General features: G+C 47.9%; 1 protein-coding gene across 1 annotated transcript in view; it reads left to right on the top strand.

Annotated features, from left to right (window-relative positions):
- The window catches only part of GALNT10 (polypeptide N-acetylgalactosaminyltransferase 10), a 179,735-nt gene that overhangs the window by 25,219 nt on the left and 127,171 nt on the right, over positions 1-27,345 (top strand). The gene's annotated exons all lie outside the window — the stretch shown is intronic.

The raw sequence follows: 27,345 nt of genomic DNA, 5'->3' as shown, positions 1-27,345 counted from the left end.
TTGTTTTTCCTGGGTAAATGCCTGTGAAAAGACTGGAGAGTCTGGGTGATATAGTAGGTGCATATTTCATTTTTTTTTAAGAAATTGCCAGGCTGTTTTTCTTCGTGGTGTGAGTTCCAGTTGCCCAACATTCTTAACAAGGCTCAAATCAGTCTTTAATTTTAGCTATCCTTCTGCATCTTAAGAAATGAAATACGCATTTCTCACATGAAATTTACATGTGCGCCCGAAGAGCCTTTTTTTGTGTTTTATTGGCCATTTTGTATCTTTTGTTAAGTGCCTGTTAAGAATCTTTTGGCAATGTTTAATTGGGCTGTTTATTGTATTATTTCTGACTTTTAAAAGTTTAAACAAATGTATTCTGCAATACTACATGATCGACACGTATTTTGCAAACATACTCTTCCAGTCCATGGCTGTGCCTTTTTGTTCTCCTAATAAGGGGTCAGTGTCGTCTCGTTAAATCGGAGCATTTGGGGTTTGTAGAGGTAAGAAAGACATGGAATACTTAACAAATGTAGGAAACTTACATCCCGTAGACCCCGAATGTGTTGCCAACATGAATGAGAGCATATTGATATTGTATTAGCTCTTGGTTTGGAAATTAGGTAGTATAATTTGAGAAAAACACTGAGGCAGCGTGCTAGGTGCTAGAAGAGGTAGAAGCAAAGGTACGCGCATCATCGGGTGGGAAGAGCCGTGTTCTCCGGGGGCTCACATCTGTGGAAGGCGGCAGAAAGCACGCATACGGGTAATTGTTGGCTGTGATGTATGCTCTATTGGCATGATCTTATTGACTCTTCAGAGCAATTCTCTGATGTAGATTTCCCCCATTTTACAGGTGAAGAAACTGAGGCTTAGAGAAGGTAGGTAGCTTCTCCAGTTCATACAGTTGGGACGTGGCAGACCTGGAATCAGTCCTTCTCTGCCTGACTCCAAAGTCCATGTCCTTAATCTTTAAGTTCAATTGCTTCCTACGTAGATTGTAGGATAGGATGTGTTAGGGATGATAAGAGAGTTGGAAACAGAGTGTTATGGAACAAGAAGTGAAAAAATGTACTTTTGACTCTGTGCCTGAAAGCACCATGGGGCAGTTAACATTTGAGCGGGGCCCTGAAGGATGTGTACAGCCTCAGTGACAACGATGGCAGAGGGGCATGACAGTCGAAGGGAGCAGCATGAGCAAGGGTGCGGCAGTGAGAATAGCCATAGCATCTACTGACTGAAGCCCAAGGTCCTTCAGGGGGAATGGTGAGAAAAGGTGATTAAAATGAACTCTCAGAGAGCCTTGAATGCCAGGCTAAGAAGGTCAAATCTGATTCCAGAAGGCAGTTGTGATCCCTTGAAGCATTTGAGCAAGAGGGAGTGTTTTAATGACTCGATGACTGTGTGTCATGGTGAGGTCCGGATGGACAGGGAAGTAGGAGGGGCAGGGAGCAGTCAGGGAGCTCCTGGTCCCAGCTGTAGGTGTTGAGGGCCCCAGACAGAACATTGGCCATAGGAATGGCCGGGAAAGGGTTAACTCATAATTCAAAAGTAGCAGCTACCCTCCGTCTACAGCTTCGAGTCTGTGGACTCTTCCATGTTTGAGACTAGTTCTACCCAGTCCTTGCTGCTCCTCCTCCTTCATCGTCCATGTTTTGCACACGTCACTGCTTCCAGGTAGTGGCCAGGGAGAAGAGAGGGATCACTTTGTCCAGCCTGTAATTTGTTGGCTAATTCAGGTAAATGAAGTAGTGCCTGGAGAAGGCGACTTTTGGCCAAAATAAAGCTTTATATTGTTCATACATTCACGTATTCATTCAATTAACCAAGCTCATTCATTTGCCCTTCCGATATGTTTTCCACCACCACCAAGCAAGTCCCTAGTTCTCAGCAGACAGACTGAACTCACTTTCAGCATCTGGAGTTAGTGTTGGGTCCCGAGGGTTAAGGGCTCAGTCCTATAAGAAGATCATCTCTACTTCAGATGCCAGTCACAAGTCCAGGTTGTCACCTGTATTTCTGAATGGTCAGCTGTAAGTCAGGTTCCTACGACCCCTTCCTTGGATTCGGTTAATTTGCTGACATGGCTCACAGAACTCCAAGAAACATTTACTTATGTTTCCCAGTTGGTAATAGAGGATACTGTGAGGGATACAAGTGAACAGCCAGATGAGGAGGCACACAGGGCGAGGTCCAGAAGGGTCCCTAGCAAAGGAGCCCCAGTCTCCATGGAACTGGGGTGCACCACCCTGCCCTCATGTTTAGCAGTGCCAGAGCTCACCAATCTCCTTATCCGGGAGTTTTTATAGACCTTAGTCTGCCGCACCTCCCCCTCCTCTTCCCAGAGGTTGGTGGGTGGTTTTTCTGGTGAGCAGCCCCATCTTAAGGCTGTGGGCGGGGCCCACACCAAGTCACCTTATTAACCTAAACTCAGGTATGCTCAAATGAGCTCCTTATGATTTGCCCTTGGGAGTGACAAAGGAAATTCCTCTCACTCTGGATCTTCCAAGGGTTTTAGGAACTTTGTGCCAGGAACCTGGGGCAAAGACTAAATATATGTCTTATCACACTGTCCTTTCATTCAAATGTGTCTGCATTCAGCAAACTCTCGTCGAGTATCTAACACGCACTGGATACTATAGTAGCACAGAAGGTACAGAGGGGACGTAACACGATGTCTGTCCACAAGGAGTTCACAGTTTAGAGAAGGATCCTGTATGCCTGTTTCTGAGCTTTCTTTTTGTCTCACCTTATGTTTCTTTTTCTTTTTTCTTGCCTTCTTTTGGATTTTTTTCTCATTTTATTTTTTCCCTCTCTGCTACTAAGTTCAGTATTCTCTTTCTATACTTTGAATACATAGCCAAGAAATGTTAACATGCATTCTTGAGTCTAATATTAATATTCTACAAGGAACTTAGCGAAGACATTATCTTAGATCACCCCCTCGCCTGACTTCCATGCCACTGTTGTCATGCACGTTAGTTATTTTCAGTTCCGTAAGACTGCACTATTATTGTTTTACGCAGGCTCTCCAGATGGAATCATGTTCCTTCTGCCTAACACATATCCTTTTAAGTTCTTTTGACCGAGTGTCTCTTGCTAGCCAACTCTCAGGTTTTGCTTGAGAATGTCTTTGTTTTGCTCCTGTTCTTGCTGGGTGTACATACAATTCTAGTTTGACAGTTGTTTACCCTCAGTACATTCAGTATGTTATTCTACTGCCTTCTGGATTCTATTATCACTGTTGAGAAGTCAGGGCTCATATAATGATTATTTCTTTAAATTAAATCTGCCTTTTCTCTGGCTACTTTGAAGATTTTTATCTTGGCTTTTGATGTTCTGCAGTTTCACTTGATGTAGATTTACAAAAACAGCTTTATTGAGGTATAATTGGCATGCAGTAAATTGCACGTGTTTAAAGTGCATCATTTCGGTAAGTTTTGATGTGTACGTGCCCATGAAACCATCACCACACCAGACAGTGAACGTCCCCATTGTCCCCCCAGATTTTCTTGTGTCCCTTTGTGTTTGTGAGCCCTCCCTCCTGTCCCTCTTCCCACCTCCATTCTCCATGCAGCCACTGATCTGCTTTCTATCATTATAGGTTAGTTTGCATTTTTTAGAATTTTGTACAAGTGGAATCCTACAGTATGTGCTCTTTTAAAAATCTGTTTTCTTCATGGACAATAACTAAGGGTGGGGGGTGGAAATGGGAGGGAGGTGGGGAGCATGGGGCGGGGGGCGGGCAGGGTTGGGAATATAAGACAGAAAGCTGTACTTGAACAAGAATTAAATAAAAAAATTATAAAAAATTTTTAAAAATCTGTTTTCTTTTACTGGGCATGATTGAGGTTCACCCTTGTGCTAGTGTGTATGAATATTTTATTCCTCTTTTATTGGTCAGTAGTATTCCTTTCCATGGGTTACATTTACTTATTGATGGGTATTTGCATTATCTCCAGTGAACATTTGCATACAAGTCTTTGTTTGGACATACGTTTTTATTTCTCTTGGGTAAATACCAAGGGGTGGAGTGACTAGATGTTAGGTATTTGTTTAACTCTTTAAAAACTGTGGCAGTGCTCTCCCCCCACCCCGTTACCCACAGCGGTGTGTGCGAGTTTCAGCTTCCCTGTGTTCCGGTCAGCACTGGGCATGTCCAGTGGTTTTCATTTGAGCCATTCCAATTTGTGTTTTTCTGACAATTAGTGATCTTGAACGTATTTTCACGTGCTCTTCTGCCCTCTGTATATCTTCTTGGTGATGTATGTGTGTTCAAATCTTTTGCCCATTCTTTAAAAATTGGGTTGTTTGTTTTCTCATTATTGAATTTTGGGAGTCTTTTGTATTCTGGATACAAGTCCTTTCATGGATATGTGCTTTGCAGTATTTACTCCCAGTCTGTGGCTTGTCTTTTTATTCTCTTAATAGTGGCTTTTGAAAGCAGGCATTTCAAAGTTTGGCGCTGTTTGATTGATCAATTAGTTCTTTCATGGATCATGCTTTTGTTTTTATAGCTAAGAAATCTTTGCCTAACCCAAAGTCACAAAGAATATTTTCCTTGTGTTTCCTTCTAGGAGTTTTATTATTTTTGGTTTTACATTTAGATCTATGATTCATTGTGATTTAATATTTGTATGTAGTATAAAGTATGGCTCAAAGTTCTTCTTTGCACATTAATGTCCAGTTGTCCGAATATCATTAGATGAGCAGGCTGTCATTTCTCTGCTTACGTGCCTTTGCACAGTTGCCCAAAACCAGTTGCCCATCTATGGTGAGTCTGTATTTGTACCCTGTCCTGCTTCATTGAACTGTTTGCTCTGCTGCATTCTTTGGGGCATCACTTTTCGCTACATTCTCCGTTTGAAGTTTTTCAAATCTCCCTGGTCCTCTGATTATGGACTACAAACCTGAGAGCTGGCTTGTGGTAGCAACTCCTCAAGAGAAGTTCCCTCCCACCTCATTTACTCATTGCCACGATTTGAGCCATCTCTCTGGTGAGGCAGGTTTACTTCTAGTTTATTCTTCCACTGAGGATGTAGGGAGTCCCATCTATCCGTGGGTGGTGGGTGGTGTGAATGCCTGTCACACTCCCCGCCTGCGTGTCCCCTGTCTCTGGCCTCTGTCCCGTGCTCTAAGAGGATGTGCAGGTCTATACTGGTGTTAACCTGGTTTAGCAAGTGCCGCAGACAAAAGCCACTTTCAGTTCTCTGGGTTCCTGTTTTCACTTGGTTTTTGGTCTCTGATTATTTTTTACTTTCTTGAAAGCATATTGATGCATTAAAAATATGATCTTTTTCTGTTGTTGCTTTTTATTTTGCCTTTTTAGTTGTTTCCAGCTTCAGGTTTGGTCAAGGTGTGCAGCCTACCACACTGTTGGAAAAAGAAAGTGGGCCTCAGACTTTGTGATGTGGTTGTTGGAATTGGTTCCTTCTGTGGGACTGGCTGCTGTGATGTCAGGTGTTTGCTCCTATGGCCTTCAGGAAGCCCTGGGAAGCCAGAGGAGGAAGGACTTTGTTTTCCCTTTATTGGTGGTGTCTTCACTGTGGTGTTATAGCCATCTGATGAATCCCTGGGCTTTCCAGCCTTCCCTTTTACAGCCTGTCTGTGCCAGCAAGTTGAGGTTTTGTTTCAGTGCGATTACAATACCTGCACTTGGCCACACCTAGAGTCCGTCCGTATTATACACTCTCATACTCTGCTCCGCCTCTCCTTTAGAATATCTCTTCCAGGGAAAGCAAGATGATAATTTGTATGACTGCTCGATCTCAGATCCGTCTCCCCTGCTAAGAACATGAGTTCCATGAGACCAGGGACCAGAACAGTCTTATGTCCCATAGTCTCACTCTTTCTAGCACAGTGCCTGCACGAAAGAGCATCTGGTAAACAAAATGAATGAGTGAGTGACAGGTTTTGTCAGACAACACTGAGGAAGCGCAATTTGCAGTAACCCAGGTTAGTCCCACAGCCGTCGCTTGACGGAGCCCCTGCACTGTGCCAGGCCCCATGCCAGGCATGTTTGGGGGTTGCAGAGGTGAGGGGAACCTGAGCCTCACCCTCCAGGAACCCACAGTCCCGAGGAGAAAAGGCAGCGTTTCCATGATTGGAATCTCCAAATTCAAATGATACATTCCTCATCTTGTGAATGGACCGTGTTGGGCTGTAACCTCACTACTGACAGACTACCCAGGGTTTAAACACTGCATTCCTGTGTGCACACGGCTTTGTATCCCCAAAAGGACCCGATGTGGACACCTTGTGCTGAGATGCCCAAACACCTGTTGTTACAGAACAGAGGTCCAAGGCGGGGGGCAATATTTGGCCCACTGAGGGATGCCAAAAACTGCCACAGAACAACAGGGGCCTCTCCCAAGGACGGTATACTAATACCTACTGGGCTCATCTGTCCACTGCCAATTGGAAAGACATCTCTCAATGCCAGAGATTTGTGAAAAGGAAACGAAATGTTTATTTAATGCTATTCAGGCCTAACTCATCCATTAAAATATCAAAGTCCTTTAGGGTATACAGCTACCCCCCCACACACACACAGTACTTCCTTCTCCCCCTGCCCTAATTTGGCATACTGTATCTCAGGAAAAGAGCACACGTCTGTTTTTCCAGGCCGCTGGTATCGTCAGCTGTGTTGACCGTCCAGGCAGGATCTCTAATTAATCCAAAGTCATGCGGCACCTTCCACTGGCAAGAGTTCTTTGTACCAAGTTCCAATCAAAGTCTCTCCTGCTTCCCAGGCCATGTGGCCAAAGAGAGCACCCCAAAGCCAAGTGGGCCTCTTCTACCAAAGCTGCAGGGGTCCACACTCCACCAAAAGTGACGTCTTTCTTCTTCACCTGGCCGCAGGGATCTCCATTCTGGCAAAGCTGCATGGTTTTCCCTTTTCACCCGGGCAAGAGGAGGTCTTAACTCTATTGAAACCACATGGCTCTCTCTTTCACCTGGGCAAGAGGGGACCCTTACTCTGCTGGAACCGCGTGGATCTCTCTCCAATGGCTGTGGTGTCTGGATTTAAATCCCCACGCCAATCTTCCTCTGTACCCCTATTTCTGACTCCTCCCACGATCAGTTACACCTGCCAGTATCTCTGTATTATTACAAGTTTACTGGNCACACTCCACCAAAAGTGACGTCTTTCTTCTTCACCTGGCCGCAGGGATCTCCATTCTGGCAAAGCTGCATGGTTTTCCCTTTTCACCCGGGCAAGAGGAGGTCTTAACTCTATTGAAACCACATGGCTCTCTCTTTCACCTGGGCAAGAGGGGACCCTTACTCTGCTGGAACCGCGTGGATCTCTCTCCAATGGCTGTGGTGTCTGGATTTAAATCCCTGTGCCCATCTTCCTCTGTACCCCTATTTCTGACTCCTCCCACGATCAGTTATACCTGCCAGTATTTCTGTATTATTACAAGTTTATTGGGCTGCCATCGTGAGTCTGGGCAGGAATGGCCCCATGTCCTAGAGCCAGTCTTCTCCAAGCTCCCACGGAGGTGCTGTAACTCAGGGGACCTGCCCCCCAGTTACATCTTGGGGGAAAGTGACTTCATTCTCCTGTCTCCAAGCCTGGCCACAGCCATTTAACATATCCAAGTGACCCACCAAAGGCTATAGATATGTTAAATGACCAGGCCATGGATTAGCTGCAAGTCTGTGGCTGTACAAAACAGCCCTGCATGTTCCTGCTCCATGTGTCCCTTCCCCCAACTCACACCTGTGGGGGGAAGGGGTGAGGACATCTTATATGTCTCTCCAATATTCCTATACACTTTGAGTTCTGGACACCATTCCAAATTCTTTTTTTGCCCCCCACTCCCCCCACCCTTGGCTATACCCTGTATCAATATCTTAGCCCTCTTCTTCGTTATGTTAGTTACTGAGTGCTTCTCTGTCCCAAGACTGCACCAAATAGTTTAGGGAATTACAAGTCTAAAATAATACATGATTCCTGTCCTAAAGGAGTTTATTTGTTTGGGAGGGTGGAGATCAAGGGCAGCAACTACTGGACCTGCTCCTAGAAGACCTGAATGGACATAAGTAGAAATTCCTTAGCCCTTCAGCGTAGGACACAAGTAAGGGGACCCGCCCTTGGAGCACAGCAAGACTTTCGAGGCCCCAGATCTGCACCTTAGGCCTCTGTGTCTGGCGAGCCAAGGGGCAGGCTCATGGTCTTAGAGGCTGTTTTCTAGGTGTTGAGAAGGTAGGTAACAACTTCTCTGTTTCCCAGACCTGTGACTGTCTCTTGCATAGTGCCACCCAGACCCCTGAGTCCTAAATGTGCCAATGGGAAGAAACAGGGTAGCGAGCAACCGTGTGTGACCACTGCCTCCTTTTCTCCCATGTGCCTCCTCTGCACTGCTTTCTAGCAGCTTCTGGAGTAAACCAAAGTTAGGTGACTTCTGCTCTCAACCCAAGTTATAATTCTCACTCTTTCTGGAACCCAGTCCAGCCCCGGGGGTCTGGCTTAGCCCAGGAGGATAAGACGCAACACTGGTAAGTAAAGGAAAGTCGAGCTTATTTGGCATAGCCTTTATGCACCTGTCTTCTGGGCACACACCAGACAAGGCAGGCCTCATGGCTCCTGAGGGCCACTCACCAGCTTTAAACCTTGGGGTTTTCTTCTCATTATTTGAATGTAAGAGGGATGGGCTGGATCTGTGATTCCCAGTCACTGGCCCACAGACTTGGTCCAGCTGTTAAAATTGTCAGCAGTCCAAGGTAAAATGAAAGAGAAAATGAAACGAGAGCAGGGAGTTTGTTAGAAAGCTCAGTGAGTTACTGATCTTGAGTGGGTGTCTTTCCAACTTCGTATAATACGTCCTTTATTTTATGCAATATGTTCTTATGTGTCTTTTGTGAAGTGATAGCAGACGGTGGGTTGTTTGTCTTCTTGATTGGTGTGAGTATACTTACGGAACAGAACACAAAGCTGACAACACTGTCTCTTCCCAATTTTTTTTGCAGGAGTTGAGGGGAACTCTTTTTTTTTTTTTTTTTTTTTTTAGATTTTATTTATTTATCTTTAGAGAGGAAGGGAAGGAGAGAAGGAGAGAAATATCAATGTATGGTTGCCTCTCGTGCATCACCTGCTGGGAACTGGCCCCTGCTGGGACCTGGCCTGCAACCCAGGCATGTGCCCTGACTGGGAATCGAACCGTGATCGTGTGGTTCACAGGCCCATGCTCAATCCACTGAGCCACACCAGCCAGGGCGAGGGGAACTCTTTTTAAGTTGGTTGAATTCAGAAGTCAGGGAATTTCCAAGTTGCTGACTGAAATCAAATACCCTCAGTTTTTCCAATGTGTGTATTATGGGGAATGGGAGAGATGACATTCTCTTGCAGATTACTAGCTTTACAGTTTGTGTTGGACTGATTTAACTGTTGGGAGTGAGAATGAAGCCTGCTCCTTGGGATGAACAAGACCTTGTGGGGCAGCATCGTGGACCATCTTCTCAAGGTCATGCATGTGTTTCTAGGTCATGCACTTGGTAGGGGCCTCACTGCTGGCATATCTCTGCCTCCCCCCTTTCCCTTTGTGGGGTACAGATAAGCCCTTTGACACTTGCAGGCTTGCCTTTGCTGAATCCTAGAACCCAGGTTTGTGTGCCTGTCAGCTTTTCTGCCCCAAAAAAGGTGTAGGTATGAAGGATTCTGGGTCCATCGGTGTGGATTAGCTTCACCCCAGAGAGCCTGCTAATTCATATTCCCTTGCAGTATCTCAGCTCAAAGAACTGCTGCTGCAGGCACGGGCGGTTGAGTGGGAGAGCCAGAGGGCTCAGCACACAACACAGCGACCTGTGGGAGCCTCCAAGGCAGAGGAAGAACCTGCAGGAAAAATATTTTAAGCAGATTTTTATAAAATTTGACAGCATTAGAAAGCCAAGTCACAGGTGAGTTCAAGGTCCAGCCCCATCTCTTATTACAATGTGTCTTTAGACAGGCCACTTAATCTCTCTTTATGAATTTTATTCTTAATAAAAATAGAACACTTATCTGTCCTTCTATATTTATTTGATTATTGTGAGGTTATTTGGCCACTGTATATAATTTGGTTTTGATAAACGAATACTGGGGGCTTTTGACAATGGCAAATGCAAATAAGATCTATTTTTCTTATTCAATGCACTTATTACTAAGTGCCCCCTTATGTGCAAGGCATAGATCTATGAAGTAGAGGTATCCTGGTCTGAACACCGGACGCTGCTTTCAGGAAGCTTTTACATTGTAGTGAAAGAAATGGACAAGCAAGCTCCGGCTGGTGTAGCTCAGTGGGTTGTGTGTCATCCTGCAAACCAAAAGGTCACCAGTTTGATTCCCATTCAGGGCACCTGCCTGGGTTGCTGGCCATGTTCCTGGTTAGAGGTGCGCATGAGAAACAGCCACACATTGGTGTTTCTCTCCCTCTCTTTCTCCTCACTTCCCCTCTCTCTAAAAATAAATAAAATCATTTTTTAAAAGAAAGAAGCAGACAAACAAACATGTTAATAGCACAGTGATCGTGGTACTGTAATGAAATAAACAGGCTGGCGTAGGAGGGATTTAGAGGAAGTCTCTATGAAGAATCGGTGGTCAAGCTGTGATCTGAAGGTTGAGAAGAAGCCAGGAGAAGAATGTCCGGGCAGAAGGAACAGCAAGTGCAGGGACCCTGGGGCCACGGGGCCTGGCTCGCTTGAAGACTAGAAATGAGAGTCCTGTGGCTGGAGGCTGTGGCTTGTAACAAACATGTTGTTAATTTCTACGGGTGTGATTTCTTCAGCTTCTTTCCATCGTGTTTCTTCCTGTTTTTCAAGCTCATTTGTCTTGGGGAACAAACTTTAATTTACAGATATGTTCTAGATATTAAAATCTTTCTTACAAATAACTTTAGAATGTAGAAGGGAGAATACTATATAGTAGATAGACCGTGGGCCCAGGAGTCAGTCCTGTGTGTGTGTGTGTGCCTGTCTGTCTGTCTGTCTCTCCCCATCTCACCAGCTCTGCCACTGATGAGCTCTTCAACCTTGGACAAGTTACTCAGCCTTTTTGAGCCTCAGTTTCCTCATCTGTAAAACCAAGATCATAAACTCCGCATTCTATCCTCTGAGGATTGTTATGGAAGTAAGTGTTTTCTTTTTAAGGGAAGTGATGAATGTGGTAGTGCTTTGGAGTGGGAAAGAGGATGCCTTGGCTCCACTGGCTCTTTGCATCCTGGGCTTGTTTGGCTGTCGATAACTGGGTACTGTCGGACAAGATTTGCCGAGTGGGTTCAGTGAGCGTTAGCTCGCAGCTGGGAAGCCCGTTCCAGGGCCATGTCCTTCACGTGCAGCAGCAGTGGTATTACAAGGAAATAAATGAATAATAAATAAAAGCCTCCGAAGTCAGGCTGTTCCTGCGAGATTTCTGTGCTCAGGAAACTCAACTGAAAGGAGGCGGCTTCGTGGTGCCATCTGCCAGGGGAGGTGGGCTCTCGGCTGCGGCCCCAGCAGAGGCTCTGGGTCTCTGAAAACCACGTGGTTCCCAGAGGTAGAGGCTTTGTCCTGGGTGGCCCGTGGGTCAGTGGCAGTGCTGGGATGAGATTGTGGCTCTTCGAAGTGCCACCGGCTGCGGTGGGACCCCAGCCCTTGGCCTTAGCATCCTGAAACACTTAGTCATTCAAGAGCATATGGTGCTGCTCCTGGTCCTGTGCTCACCCTGGAGACAGGGCTGCTGTTGTGGCGCTCACAACCTGGCTGGGAGGCAGACAGTAGTTTGTGATGTCAGGAAGGCGCTGGAAGGCAGGAAGTGCCTTCATGAAGCAAGTAGGGGGTACAGTGGGGGCACATAGCAGGTACCAAAGATTTGTTTTCTTTTGGGGGGTCCAGGGAAAGCTTCTTGGGAGCAGTGCTATTTATGTCAACATCCAAGGGCCGAACTAGCCAGATTGGAGTATGGGGTGACAGGAGGGTTCCAGGCGGAGTGTCCTGCAGAGGTGCACCTCGTCTGACTGGGGCTTGGCCTTGAAGGGCCAAGCGGTGAGGCCGAGATAGTAGGTGCAGTCCTGGAAGGAAGCAATGCTCCCTGGTGAGGAGTTTAGGTTTTATCCCAATGGCTGTGTGGGGAGGGTTTACATGGTCAGCCTTGCATTCCGAAAGGGTCACCAAATTGTGTGCGTGTGGTGGTGGTTGGGGGTAGGTGTGCACCCTAAAGGACTTTGATATTTTAATGGAGGCGTTAGGCCTGAATAGCATTAAATAAACATTTCGTTTCCTTTTCACAAATCTCTGGCATTGAGAGATGTCTTTCCAATTGGCAGTGGACAGATGAGCCCAGTAGGTATTAGTATACCGTCCTTGGGAGAGGCCCCTGTTGTTCTGTGGCAGTTTTTGGCATCCCTCAGTGGGCCAAATATTGCCCCACCTTGGACCTCTGTTCTGTAACAACAGGTGTTTGGGCATCTCAGCACAAGGTGTCCATATCGGGTCCTTTTGGGGATACAAAGCCGTGTGCACACAGGAATGCAGTGTTTAAACCCTGGGTAGTCTGTCAGTAGTGAGGTTACAGCCCAACACGGTCCACTCACAAGATGAGGAATGTATCATTTGAATCTGGTCTGTAGAGACTGGCTGGGCGGGGACAGGGGTGTCAGTGGGGCAGCCATCCGCGAGGCCGGGAGACCCCAGCAGAGGACCATGGGAAGAAGTAGACACATTCAAGGGTTTGCTTCCATGGGACTTGCAACTGTGACTGTCTCCTCGGGCAGTTTTACTCTCCCACTTAATATTTTATCAGATGTCATACACTATGGTGCTGGCCAGCATCAGATTTACCACAAAGCTTCCGAGCCCTTCCCTTCTAACGGCCTCAGAGGGGCCCTAGCAGTATGTTCCACAGTCACATATTCTCCTAAAATCTGCAAAAGCGAGGCGGGTTACTCACTCCCAGGTAACACTGCTGTCTCTCTCATCTCCGACTTCCCCTCTGGTTGAGTGGTGTTTGGGTGGTCACAGGCATGTTTCGGATCCAGCAGTGGGAAAGTTGAGTTGGGACTACATTCAGCAGCATGTAAAACATACTTTGCATGCGTGCCTTAACTTCATATTCTTTTCCTTAGAGAGCCTCTCCTCTCCCCCTCCTCTACCCGCTGTGCCCCAATACGTAAACTTCAGGTCTCATGAAACTGGATCTGCCCTTGATGGGATGGTGGCTGTGACTTTTCCTACTTGTGGCCTTAGTGGCTGGCAGTGGTGGCAGGAGCCAGCAGCTTTGCTCCAGGTGAAGAGAAGCTTTACAAGGTGATAAGAGCCTTCGGCAGGTGTCAAAAGGGCAGGCATGGAGATTGCTGCAAGTGCTTTTCTGTCTGTGGTGCGCGGCTCGGGCACAAACATGGTGGTGCTTACTCTGTACCAAACGTTCTTCTCAGCACGAAACGTAGCGACTCACTTAGTTCTTAAAGACAGTCTTACCTCCGTTTTACAGAGGACACTAGCGCTGGTTAGTCAGTGGGATCCGAACCCACGGGGTCTGCCATCAGAATCCGGGCCCCCGCACTGCAGCCAGGGCAGTCTCGGGGGGCCTCGTGCTTAGAAGGGCCCTGTACTTGCTCTCCTGGTGCCATCTTGACATTCTTAATAATTCTTGAACAAGGGTGCCTGTGTTTTCATTTTTTAAAAGATTTTATTTTTAAAGAGAGGGGATGGGAGGGAGAAAGACAGACAGAGAAAAACATTGATGGGCCAGAGAAACATCAATCAGTTGCCTCTCACACCCCCCCAATCAGGGGGCCTGGACCACATACAACCCAGGCATGTGCCCTGACTAGGAATCGAAATGGTGACCTTTCAGTTTGTGGGATGATGCCCAACCTGCTGAGCCACACCAGTAAGGGCCCTGCATTTTCATTTTGTGCTGGGTCCCACAAGGTGTGTCCTCAATCCTGGTCGGGGTCTGTGCTCCTAACCTCTCACTACATTATTTTGACAATAATTAGAATATGGAACTAGCTGCCTCGGGCGGTAGTGAGTTCCCCATTCTTGAGGCTGTTCAAGTAGACCTGGATGATCCCTTTGGCAAGAATAGTTTAGAGGGGACCTAAGTTCAGATGGGAGGAAGAGGGGAGTGGTGGGAGTTGGAGTATACAACTTTTAACACCTGACATGCTCTGAGCCCTGAGGTTCTGTGATTCTGTAACTTGCCCTTCACCAGCTTTACAAAAGTCAGAAAACAGGAAACAGGGCTGGAGGGACATAGTCCAATGCATAGAATTTTGTGCAAAACTGGGACAGTTCCCAAAGGAAAGAAATCCGTGGAAGGACACAGAACCTGGAGACAGTTCCTTAGACAGATGGCAGTGGCGCTGGGCTGTGGTCCCTTCACAGCCCAGCTCAAGGCTGCGTCTCCCTCCACTCTCATCAAAAATGCTTCCGACCAGCTGCAGCCAAATCAAGTGAGCATTAAACAGGGGCCTCTAGATCTTAGCGAGCCTGCAGTTTCCACCCCTGGTCAGTGGCCACAGCAGCTGCTGGAAACACAGCGCCGAGGGCAGCACAGACGGGCCCTCCCCGAAACCAGCAGATCACTTGCCCCAGAAGCCACACTCTTCGCAGTCTTTCCTTGGCACCTGGAGACTTGACACTGAGTTGAGCCCCGGCGCTGGGAAGGGACCTTTGGTGGTTTCCCAGGCATTCTCAAACTCATCTGGAGGCCCAGCGGTGTGTGCGCGTGCTCAAGTGCACGTGCACTGGGGACTGAGGGTAGGATTGAGGACAGGAGGGACCAGTGTCTCTTCAGATCCTCTGCTATGGCCGTGGCATTGACGCTCAGTTTTGCAACCCTGGTGAGAGAATGCAAGTTAGCATTCAATTTCATACTTTCTATCTAGGTATTTCCATTACTAACACAATTGGACATTGTCTTGCAGTTTGCAAGGAGCTTTTTGCATGTGTGATCTCACTAAATTATCTTAACAGCCAGAAGGTGGTATCGTCCTCATTTTATTGACAAAGACTAAAAAAGTCAGGCCTAACAGTACAGCATTTTGTAATCATAGGGATCTTTTAAGTTTGCCCCTTCGTTCATTGTGCTGGTGACAGGTCCCCACAGTGCAACAGTTGTGGGGCCCCCAGATCTCTCAGAGCGCACACAGACACTTTGCTGAGGTTTGGGGAGTCCCTGATGTGCTCCCTGCTACAACTTTCACTGGCTGGGAGGGAGACCACCAGGGACATCTAGGTCCTGAGCTGTGAGGCCAGACCTCTCGTGCCTGCAGCTCCACTGTCTGTCACTCCCCAGCTCTGTGACCTGGGACAAATGACCTAACGTCTCGGAACCTGAGCTATCTCACATCCCCGAACAAGGATGATCACAGCACCTCCTACCAGGACCTGTCAGGAGAATCCAGTGAGATGGCCCCTGTACGAGGCTGATTAGCCCAGGTCCTGAGCCCAGCTTCACCGCCATCCCTACCACGGCTGCACTCATTAGCACTTTCACACTGAGTGCGTCCATCTTCATTCAGATGGGCCACTCCCCATGTTTTGGCCATTATACATTTTAATAAACTGGCTTTAGGCTTGGAGTTGTAGGCTCTTCTGGGTTTTTTTTAAGCATCTCTTAGAAGTATTTTTCAGAGCTCTGCCAGAATTCGCAGGGAGCCCCTGTAAATCCACTTGAAAGCAGATCTCATCACTAAAACCCCACAAAACACCTCAGTGAGAATGGAGGAGTCAGGCTGTAATTTATGGCGTTCACTTCGTGCTGCCATTTGGCATTTTGCAAACTGCCACTGCCATTAGCCGTCACTTCTGAGTATTTATGATTCTGCGGTTGGAGCGCTTTGATTCTCATAACAGAAACAGGGTCCCATTTAGAAAACGTACCCTACACCAAGCTGGAAAATTAGATCCCCAGGGGGGGCTGATGGATGGGGCCACGCAAGGAAGTGTGTCCTGCCATCCAGGCTGAGATGTGCCCTTTCCACATACTCCAATTGGAAGCTGGCCTTGTGTCTCGGGCCTCAGCCTGCCAGCCCTGGACTTGCTGCTTGGCAGTGGCAATGGGCTGGGGCAAGAGATGTGTCACTAAATACCAAACCATTTTCCACATGGGTGCCTTTCACAGCCATGGGGTTGGCAACAATGGAGCTAGGATTTGGCAGGAATTCCTCTGTGATCCTACACTGGTTCTCTGCGTCCTGGGTAGTGGGAGAGTTTTGGGTATTGCAAATGAGGAGGTGTGAATTAAGTGTGGCACCAGCCCCCTGCAGTTGCAGTAGGCATGGCACGGTCTCCTGCTTTGGGCTTCTGTTTTTCCTCCACTCAGTGGGAGGATTTGGGCTTAGTGAGCTCTGAGGACCATTCTTCCAGCAGCCCAGTGAATCTCTTGATTTCCATGAGGCGCTTGGCTACCAAATTATACAGGATTTTTTCTCAATAGAAACTGAGGGTTTTCATAGAAGGAAGGAAACTGTATACAAGTTGCAAGAGACTTTGTGTGAAAAGGAACACCATCTCCATCGTTCTGAAATGCGTCAGCTTGCTGGTGCAGGGTAGTCCACCGGCAGGCTCAGCAGAAGCTCGGGCTGGTCCCTTCTCTTCCTGGACCCCTTTCTCCCTCAGTAAACCCTCCAGGATGCCACTGACATTAAGTCACCATGTCTCCTTAGGCTCCTGTTGGCTGGAACAGTTCTTCAGACTTTCCTCATTTCTGATGACCTTGACAGTTTGGAGGAGAACCGGTTGGATGTTTTGTGGAATCTCTTGGGATATGGTTGACGTTTTCCTGATGTTTAGATGGGGTTATGGGTTTCCAGGGAGAAGACTACATGCCTGAAGTGCCATTTTCATCACATTATATCGAAGGAGCACACTGTTAATGTGACCTAGCACCGTTGACATTGACCTGGATTCCTGGTCGAGGTAGCGTTTGTCAGATTGATCCACCAAGAAGTTACCCCTTTGTTCTGCCTTTTCACACCACACTCTCTGGAAAAAAGTCACTACATCCTTCTATTTTTTGTTACACTGCTCCAGCTACTCCCTGCATGCCTGGCCGATAGGGAGCCCTGTAGGACATGGCCTCTGCCCTCAGGGGATTGGGGGTCTAGGAGGTAGAACAAGAAAGTCGCTTTCAGCCTCCAGACCCTGTGGTACAAAGCAGGTCCCCTCACACCAGGCTTTTTGTGCTGCAGATGAATTTTCCAAGTGCTCTTTATTTCTTTCAACTATAAAATTTTAAATGTTAACAACAATACAAGGCTAGCTTATTTCCTGTCCACAATTACCCTGTGACTCCTGGATGTTAGTATTTTCTAAAATACTTGCATAGCACTTTCCATGTGGTAAGCATTTTTTTAGTCATTAATAATCCACATTAATATGCAGATTGAATTAATCTATTTCAGGCAGAAGTTGGTCTTGAGGAAACAAAATGGCTTCAGTGTTATTCCTGCCCACCTGCTTCTTCCCTTTCTCCCCTGCACTTCACTCGGGTCATTATCGGGATTATTGCCGTGATTATTAAGCGCTGATTGGGCGCCACAAGTGTCTGCGGTGCTTCCAGGAACTCAGGGGAGGCCGCGTCCCTGCACTGTGGACTCGGAGCCGCACAGACGCTGCCGTGGGGGATTCATTAGCACTTGGAAACCGAAATTGGCCTCATAAATAGTCATCCTCAGGAAACAGTCTTTGACTCTCCTGTTTTTGTTCGAGTTGCACTAAGCTGAATGCCTCTTTGGCTCTGTTATTATTGTCAGAAGAAGTTGGCTTGTACCTTCAGGAAAAAGTGTGTCCTCCCTAATACAACTGCCGTGTATGTTACTATCGCGGTTACTATGTTCTTAGTGTGTCCTGGGTGCTCAGCATGCATTTGATTCATGACAGCCTCCTGGGGGAGGCCCTGTTGTTTTCCTGCTTGTGGCTGAGGCAGCTGAGGCTCAGTGAGATGAAATCTCAAGGCTGGGAAATGTCAGAGCTGGGATCTGAACCCTTAGCTGTGGGGCTCCAAAGCCTTCCCTCCTGACGCCTGTCTTTGGTCCATTGTTCAGGACCTTCCCAGCCTTGCTGACCCTTCTTCCCTCAATCACCCCATCTGCCCTCCTCTTCTCATCATTCTCCAGGGGCGTTTCATTTCTGCCTCATTTCTGCAGGGTAGGTCCTGTCTCATCCCTGTTTTAGAGGCGAGGCAGGCTCAGGAGCCCTCTGCCGCACAGCTCAGAGCCGCCATTCTGGGCAGGGACGGTCTCCGGCATCACCAGCCATTTGTTAAACACCATTTATTGTCCGGTGCTGGGGTCGCAGGTGTAAACATTCCATCCCTGCCCCCGACGAGTTCACATTCTGTTAGGGGAAGAGAACGCCGTGAGTTCTAGGTATCCTATTAATGGGGGGCTTTGGTTTCTGGCCTTGTAGTGATAGATGTTTATGTTTTAACAAGCACTTGCTATGTGCCAGACCTCCTGCTCGGAGATTGATATCCCAGACTCCTGTTCATTTCTCAGACCTTCCCAGGAGGTGAAGTTGTTGGAATCCCTACATAGCAGGTGAGGAAACTGAAGCTCAGAGAAGACTGAACTGCCTAGAGGACAGACACCTAGGAAGTGGCAGTGCTGATACTCAAACCCAGACCTGTCTGCACCAGAGGCTCCCTTCTGAGTTACCCAGGCTGCTTCCCTCCAGAATTGCCCCTGTGTCTGTGCGTGTGCATACATGCATGTGCAAGCTTCCACTTGCCCGTGTATCAGTCTCAGGGCTCAGTCAGTGAGAGGGCACCTCTCCTGTCCCTATGGGCCTGAGGGCTGATGGGGTGACATCAACACAAAATAGCCCTCAAATAATGACTGAGTGTGCCAGGTGCCACAGGACAGTTTCTGGTTCTGGGTGACCTTGAACGAGAGTCCTAACTTCCCTCAGCCCCAGTTTCCTCACCTATTAAACAGTGAGGAGGCCCTGGCCAGGTAGCTCAATTGGTTAGAGCGTCTTCTTGATACACCAGGGTTCAGGTATGATCTGCAGTCAGGACACATCAATCTGTGGAACAACGTATTGATGTTTCTCTCTCTCTCCTTTCTCTTTCTCAAATCAATAAATAAATTCTTGATTTTTTAAAAGATGAGGAATATCTCTCAGGGTTACCATAAGGATTAGCAGAGACAGAGTATGTGTGCATGTATGGGGCAATACAGACTCAGGGGCAATTCTGGAGGGAAGCAGCCTGGGTAACTCAGAAGGGAGCCTCTGGTGCAGACAGGTCTGGGTTTGAGTATCAGCACTGCCACTTCCTAGGTGTCTGTCCTCTAGGCAGTTCAGTCTTCTCTGAGCTTCAGTTTCCTCACCTGCTATGTGGGGATTCCAACACTTCACCTCCTGGGAAGGTCTGAGAAGAACACTTGGTACAAAACAGTCCAACAAATGGCAGCACTCAGTGCAGCAGTGTTAATGGGACCCCAGTCATGGGTCAGAGCACTCAGTGAGGCTCGGCTGTACATAGTTTTGGGGACGCTCAGTCTGCTGGTCTTATTTTTACAATGAGGTGTTTAGATGCTTAGGGACATAGATGATTTCTGGTAAGTTTTTTTGGTATGTGCGTCCTGGCTAGAGTGTGAGCCTCCATCGCACACAGAAGGTGAAAACTCCATGCCTAATAAGTGCTTGCTGATTGAAACAACAGTTCTGTTTTGTGACTAGGGAACGGAGTCTGGGAAGTTAGGAAAAGTCACACAGGGGTAGCTGGCTGTAAGTACCTTGTTTAGGAATCTCGAGTGTTGACGAGAGTCCAGCCCCTTGGATGAGGAGAGGGATGTTTGAGGCCGGGCACCCTGAGGTCTACAAAACCCACAAGTAGGTGCTGTTTCGCTGTGGTGCACAGCAGAGTGAGACCTGGGGTTGAGTCCTTCCCAGCCATGTGAGCAGGGCAAGATACAGCAGAGCCTCAAGTGCCCCCATCCTTAATTTGGGAGGAAAATCCCCTGCCTTGCAAGGCTCTGGAGGTCAAGTAAGATAATGCTCAGAGTGCAGTGAGCACAGCTCTCCAGTGCAGAGCGGAGCTTCACTGCTCAGTAAACGCCTGGAGGTGTCCCTCTGGGGGGCCCCATGCCAGTGCAGCGTTCTGGGCCCCACAGAGCTCTGCCTGACCGGTGCTGAATTGTAGAGCCCTGTCATTCTCACTTTTCACTGAGAGTCTTTCTGGAAATGCCCATGGGGAAGACTGTGTTCTTGCCAGTTAATGAGGTGCCTCTGGAGAGGCCCCACTCTAGCCTGTTCCTGAGGAGTGTGAGTTTGGAGTTGGCACTTCCTTGGAAGGCTGGGCCCCCGCTGGAGCGCAGAGCGGCCGCAGTAGCCAGCCCACAGTCCCGGAGTACAGAAAGAGACTTGCAGGCCAGAGTGAAGGTGCAGTGAAGGCTTACAAAATACAGACAAGCACGGACACAGAAGAATAATTCCCAGTGACTATGACCGGCGGTGATGACCACAGCCACGTTTCTGTATCTATCCACTCTCATTGTTTCGCGGTTGTGTGCCTTAGTTCAGGTCGCTGTAACCCAGAAGTAACACAGTTTGGGGGGCTCAGAAACGACAGTTACTTGTCTCTCGGTTTTGGAAGCTGGAAGCCTGTGATCAGGGGGTCAGCGGGGTCAGGTTGTGGTGAGGCCCTTCTTCCACTTTGCAGACTGCTGACTTCTCAGTCTCACACAGGAAGAGAGCCAGTGTCCTGGTGTTTGGAAGTGGGGTCTTTGGGTAATTTGGGTAATTTTGGGTAATTTGGGTCTTTGGATAATTAGGTCACCAGGTTTGAACCCTCTTGAATGGGTTAGTGCCATCTTGAAATGCCCTTAGACAGCAGTAATCTTTTCCTGAAAACAATAGTGTAAAAATTTTTGTCAAATGCTTACTCTGTAGCAGTCACTATTTAAGGAATTAAGTGTATTAAGTATTTTAGTCCTCAAAATGACCCCGTAAGATGTAACTATTATTGCTTCTGTTGTACAAATGAGAAAACAGAGTGGTTGAACAATTTCCTCAAGGTCACACAGCTACTAAATGAACGAACCAGTAATGGAGCCCAGGTAGTTTGATTCTGAATCGTGCATTATTTTTTAAAGATTTTATGTATTGATTTTTAGAGAGAAGGGAAAGGAGGGAGAAAGAGGGAGAGATACATTGGTGTGTGGCAGAAACACCTATAGGTTGAGTCTTGAATGCTACCAACCTGCCCTCAACCTGCCCCCCAACTGGGGACCTGACCTGTAACCCAGGCTTGTGCTCTGACTGGTAATCGAACAGGTAACCTTTTGGTTTGTGGGACGATGCCCAACCCACTGAGCCACACCAGCCAGGGCTGAACCATGCATTATTAACCACTATGCAATATTGCCTCCCTTATTTAAGTCTTAAGAGAGGGAAAGTCCTTCATGCCGAAAGGTGCTGAAGACTCCAGGTCCTCCTGGCGAAGGGTCCCAGGTCAAGGAACACCTGGATACATAGGGGAAGAGGCACGTCGTCTGCTTCACAAGCATTGTATTTCTCTTCTGTCTCCTGAGTGCCATGCACAGTGCACAGCGGGGGTGGGGGTAAAAGCGGAAGAACCGTCCCTGTTCTCTTTCTATAAGTGGCATTTAAATTTCTGAAGTTTTTTTTTTTTGATTCAGCTAATTTGGGTCTCTTTTTTCTAGTCAGTCTACCTAAAGTTTTATCAGTTTTGCTGAACTTTTCAAAGAACCAACTTTTGACTTCATGATTTTCTCTATTTTTTTCATTACTTTTATTCTAATTTTCTCTAATAATTGGCTTATGTCCAATTTACTCTCTTCCTACTCCTTAATTCGAATAAATTTCTGAAGTGTTTGGGCTCTGAGGTTGAAAGGGCACTCAGAGAGCTTCAGAGACCCAAGCAGGAAGGGGCTTGCCCAGGTAGCTCTGAGCATGAGGGACAGAGCCAGGAGCCAGGAGCTGCCGCCAGCCCAGCACCCGGACCGTGGCGGCAAGCCCTTAGTTTTCGTTGCTATATTTCACACCAGTTGGGGATGAGCAGGCTCATTTTCTCCCAAACCGGAAGCTTTGCCCTTACTGGGAACTGCATGAGCACCTGGTGATGGAGGGGTTACCCAGTTAGATATCAGTCATATGGCTTCACTCGCAGCATAATCACAGCTCATTTGTATGAGAATCGTTCCGCCCTGCTTCAAAAGGAGATGAGATTCCAGCCCCACAAGGTTTTTCCAGAGAGCACCAGAGCAGGTTTGTTCTGTGAGCCCAGGGGGCAGCGCTGGGCCTGGTGACTGGGGGACTTCAGCGTTTATTCACTTAAAGAAGTTCAGAATGTGTTCTCTGTGCCAGGGAGGGTAACAATCCAGCAGAAAGCAAGGGCTGGGCAGATGTGAGGACACAGAAGCCCGGTAAAGTGGAACAGGTGCTGGGAGAAGCAGGTACAGCAGCCTGAGGGGGGGCAGGGCAGTCACTGCAACCTGAGAACAGGATTTCTAGGAAGCACCAGCTCTGGGCTGCGCCTGGAAAGTGAATGTGGAATTTACCAGGCAGATGGGGTCAGGCACTCCTGGCAGAGCGAAAAGGCCAGAATGTTGGTAGTTCCAAAGTTTTTTGGTGTAGAGCAAGGAGTCAGGTTGGGGGAGGCATCCAAATATCAAGTAAAGATAGATGGGGTTGCTGACCACCAGGGTCCCTGTGGGTTCTTCCCAGGAGCTGGCTGGACCCTGAAGACTGTGGGGGGTCACTGCTGGCATTCGGGAAGCTCTTCGCAGCAGAATGAGCAGCTTAGCCATGTGCTTAAGAAAGCTCCCTGGGCTGTAAGCCTGCAGAGTAGCCTGGAGGCCCGTTTGAAGGCTTGTGAGCTGGTGCTGGGGGGATGAGGTGAGGCCTAGAACCACGCCATGGCAGTGGGGATGCACCGCACAGATGGAGATCAGAGGCTGGCTGTGGGAACAGTCCAAGAGGTGCAGGTAACACGACTTGGCCACCTGTTGGACATGGGGAGGAGAGGGGCAAGGTGATGTTGAGGAGAGCAATGAGAAGTGACATGCAGCGAGCACATAGCTCTGTGCCCCTGGGGTTGTGCTTCAGTTGGCCTGGGATGGGACTAAGAATTTTCATTTCTTACCAGCCTCTGGGAAACGCTGATGCGGCTGGACTGGAGGCTGCACTTTCAGCACCGCTGCGCTGGGCGCTCTTGGTTCTTTTTGAGTTTCTGGCTCCGTGTCTGTGGGCGAGGACACACGAGGCAAATGTGTACTCCAGGATCAGTGCCAGAGCACATTCAGCCCAAGACAGAGAGCTTTCAACCCATGAAAGGGTACAGTCACCCTGCCCTTCCATCCTCTTCTACCCGTGTTTATCCTTTCCCCACCACCAGTGACCCTGAGTCCAGACCCTTCTCCCAGATAACTTGTTTCCCTGTCTGGTTGGTGTTCAGAGCAGCCGGGTCAGTGGAGGAACCAGCTATTGTCAGGATCAAGGCTCTTGCTCTGAGTAGGTCATGGATTGAAGAGACCCAGGACAGGCACCAAATCCCTAGAGCTCAGGAACTCACACCTTAAGAGATGAAATTTCCAGTAGAGTAGCCAGTGGGCTAATTCCCCACCTTGGCTGCAGCAGCCATAGCCTGAGTATGGTTGTGGGGCAAGGAGAAGAAAAGCATCTCTCTTCTTGCTCTCCCTCAGATTGCCTGGCTTCATCACCTTGGCCTTCAGGTGCATATAAGAGCATGTGTTTTCCCAACCCCACTCCACACATGAACAGCATAGCGCCTCTCTGTGACCCTGCACCAGAGACCTGGTGGAGGAATTCTAGGGAGATAGATGGAGATTACATGGAAATCAATCACACACAGCTGGCGTTCTCTGCAGGCAACTGTTCAATTTTATTTCCTTTTCATTTTTCTCCCTGTTCCTTGGGATCAACTCCTTTAAAGGCTTGACACCAGCTAGACTTGTGAGATTAAGTAGTAAACTTAAGCCCGCTGCTGGCATCTTCTCTGGGTTTCTCTGGAACTGGGGAAATTGTCCAACACAACCAATAGATCATGAGTCCTCTGGACCACTGAGGGCATGTGACACCTCTTGGAGTCTTACCTATCAGTGCTTAGGTGGGTTTTTTAAATTATTTTCCCTAAAACCCCATTTATAATTTTGGCTGCTTTGAGCTGCAAGTAGTAGAAGACCTATCCATTTAAATGATGTGGAGATTTATTATCTCCTGTAACAAGAACACTAGCAGAAGGGCAGTTGTGAGATTAATTAATTCAGTGGCTCAGCAACATCACCTGAGATTTGTATTCCAGCTGTCTTTCTGTTGTTGTACAGCCATACTCAGCATGTTCTCCTCGAGGTCAAGTTCCTCATTGCACAAGATGGTTGCCATAGCTCCAGACATTACATAGACACATAAACCTGTAGGATGGATAACTGAGCAAAATCAGAGTTCCATTAAGAAGGAAGAAGGGGTTGCAGTGAAAAATGGCCACTGGGTGGCTTGATCCAGGTATCAGTTCTTATTAAAAAACCTTTACCCTTTCTCTTCTACCTAAGACATTAAGTGCAAACATCTTGTCCAGGCATGATGAGACTTCCACAGTATGCCCTGAACTTGCACTTCGTGGTTTTGTCTCCCACTAACCTCTGGGTGGGGTCACTGGGTAGCCAGACTGGAATGAGGAGTTTGACAGAGAGCCTGCTGATAGCTTCCTGAGGTCCCAGGTCTACTCCGTACTCATGGGTAACAGATGCAGATCCCTAGCGGGGCCACTTGCATGAGGGATGTCTGCTTGTGTTAGAGGATGGGGTGAACTGGGGAAGCAAGTTGGAGGACACGTCTCCCCCCATCTAGAGGGTCATCAGCTGGCAACCTAGTTGCTGCCAGTTGCTGCCATGCAGGAACACAGGGCCAGGTGGCCAGGTCTTCTGGTCATTCATGAGAGGCTGGACATTTGGCTCTTTAAGAGAACTTTCTGGTAGCTAACTACTGTTTTGAGTAGTTAGTATTTGTTTTGTTTCATTTCCACAAAGCACTGTGTGTGGTGGCCCCTTGTAGATTGGAGGTGACCTCAGCCCTCCCGTTTGAGACCTTTTATCATTGATTTGACTTACCTCATTTGATTTTATCTATTTTCATTCATTTCTTTCATTTATTATTTTGCATCACCAAGTGAGTGAGGTTTTCCTGGTGTGTTACAGGAGCCAGCTTTTAAAAACCTAGTACCAGGTAAGTGCCCAGAAGTTCCATTAGTTGAATGTGATTGTGTTCCTACACATCAGACGTAAACAGTCCCATAAGAGAGGGGGTTTGTGATGAGATTAACAGTCAGATACTTGGTTCACGTAGCTGTCCTCCCACAGCAGCGCCCCGTGTGGGCGCAATGGCTCATTTCATATTCGCCACAGTTGATGTGAGTGCTTCTCTACGTGGGCCCCAACCGCTGCTTCCCCAAACCTAGCTGCTCCCCTTATCTCCTCCTGTCTGACCTTGTACCCAGCAAAGGGAAGAGAGGACCCTCTTTGATTGGGCAATGCTTCACTGTTCCATTCATTGTGTCTTTTGCTTTTCTGTGACGCGTGTGAAGTTACCACTCCCATTTCCGACATGTAGAAACCAAGGCTCAGAGGAATTCGGCACCTGCCCGAGGCTCTGTTTGCGGACAGTTGCAGAGTCACTTTTGAGTCCTATTTGCTGGCCTCAAAACCAATGTTCTATTGACTTCTTTATGCTTCTTTTTTACGATTTTATTTATTTATTTAGAGAGAGGTGAAGGGAGGGAGAACGAGAGGGATAGAAACATCACTGTGATGAGAAACATCGATCAGTTGCCTTTCGTAGGCACCCTGACTAGAAGCTGAACCCGCAACCCAGGCCCGTGCCGTGACCTGGAATCAAACTTGCAACCTTTCCCTTGCAGCGCAACATCCAACCAACTGAGCCACACCAGTCAGGGCTTTTTATGCTCTCTTGCCCTTATGACTGTATTTCACTTGTGTGGAATTGCCTGCACCCTGGATCTTAAAGTTGAATTTTGGAAGTTAGAAAAACCCACTTTATCTGTGCTTCCTAGTATTTTCTCTTTTTTTCTTTCTTTTAAAAGAAAGAAAGTATTTTCTTTCTTTTAAAAGTCATTTTGTTACCGAACAGGGGTCCAAGGCGGGGAGCAATATTTAGCCCACGTAGGGACACCAAAAACTGCTACAGAACAACAGGGGCCCCTCCCAAGGATGGTATACTAATACCTATTGGGCTCATATGTGCACCGCCAGAGGAAAGACATCTCTCAATGCCAGAGATTTGTGAAAAGGAAAGGTTTATTTAAAGCTATACAGGCTTGAAGTAGTGACCTAATGTCGTCATTAAAATATCAAAGTCCTTTAAGACACCCACAGATGCCCACAGCGCTCCCTTCTCCCCCTGCCCTAACTCAGGGTACTGTAACTCAGGAAAAGAAGCACACGTCCATGTTTCCAGCCACTGGCACCGTCAGCTCTATCCCCGTCCAGGCAGGATCTCCAGTTAATCCAAAGTCATGCGGCACTTTCTCACTGTCCACTGGCAAGAGTTCTTTGTACCCATTTTTCCAGTCAAAGTCTTTCCTGGTTTCCAGGCCACGCGGCCAAAGGGAGCACCCAAAAGCCATATGGGCCTCTTCTACCATAGCTGCAAGGGTCAGCGCTCTGACCAAAAGCGTGTGTCTTTCTTTTTCACCTGGCTGCAGGGATCTCCATTCTGGCAAAGTTGTATGGCTCTCTCTTTCACCTGCACAAGAGGGGGGATCCTAACTCTGCCCCAAACCACATGGCTCTCTCCCCTAATGGCTGCCGCCCCAAGCCAGTCCTCCTCTGCAGCCCCTCCCACAATCGGTTACACCAGCCCCTCCCACAATCGGTCTAACTCCTCCCACAATCGGTTACACCTGCCAGGACTCCCATATCCTCCCAGCTCTGCTGGGCTACCATAGTGAGTCTGGGCAAGTGTGATCCATGGCGTGGAGCCAATCAACTCCAATCTCTCATGCAGGCACTGTGTCTTGGGTGGCAGTCACTCCCTCCTCCCTGGCTCAAAGCACGGCCACAGCTATTTAACATATCTATAAAACCAGTTAAAGGTCATAGATATGTTAAATGACCATCCCAGAGGTTAGCTATGAAACTGTTGCTATGCAAAACAGCTCTCAATGGCCCTGTTCATTTGTCCCTTCCCCCAACCTGGGGGTGGGGTGGGGTGAGGACATCTTAATATTTCCTGGACACCCTGAGCTCTGGACCCCATTCCAAATCCTTTTTTTAGCGCCCCCCCTCCTGACTGCACCCTAATACAATTTGTCTTAAGATGCTTTCAGTTACAAGTTACAAACTTCCCGTACTGGCTGGCTTAAGCAAAAAGGGAATGTATTGGATTATGTAA

Source organism: Sturnira hondurensis, unplaced genomic scaffold, assembly GCF_014824575.4.
Source record: "Sturnira hondurensis isolate 20B ecotype Veracruz unplaced genomic scaffold, ASM1482457v3 Scaffold0004152, whole genome shotgun sequence".
Classification (NCBI taxonomy): domain Eukaryota; kingdom Metazoa; phylum Chordata; class Mammalia; order Chiroptera; family Phyllostomidae; genus Sturnira; species Sturnira hondurensis.
The sequence above is the reverse complement of the archived record's forward strand: the minus strand, read 5'-3'. Positions and strand labels throughout refer to the sequence as shown.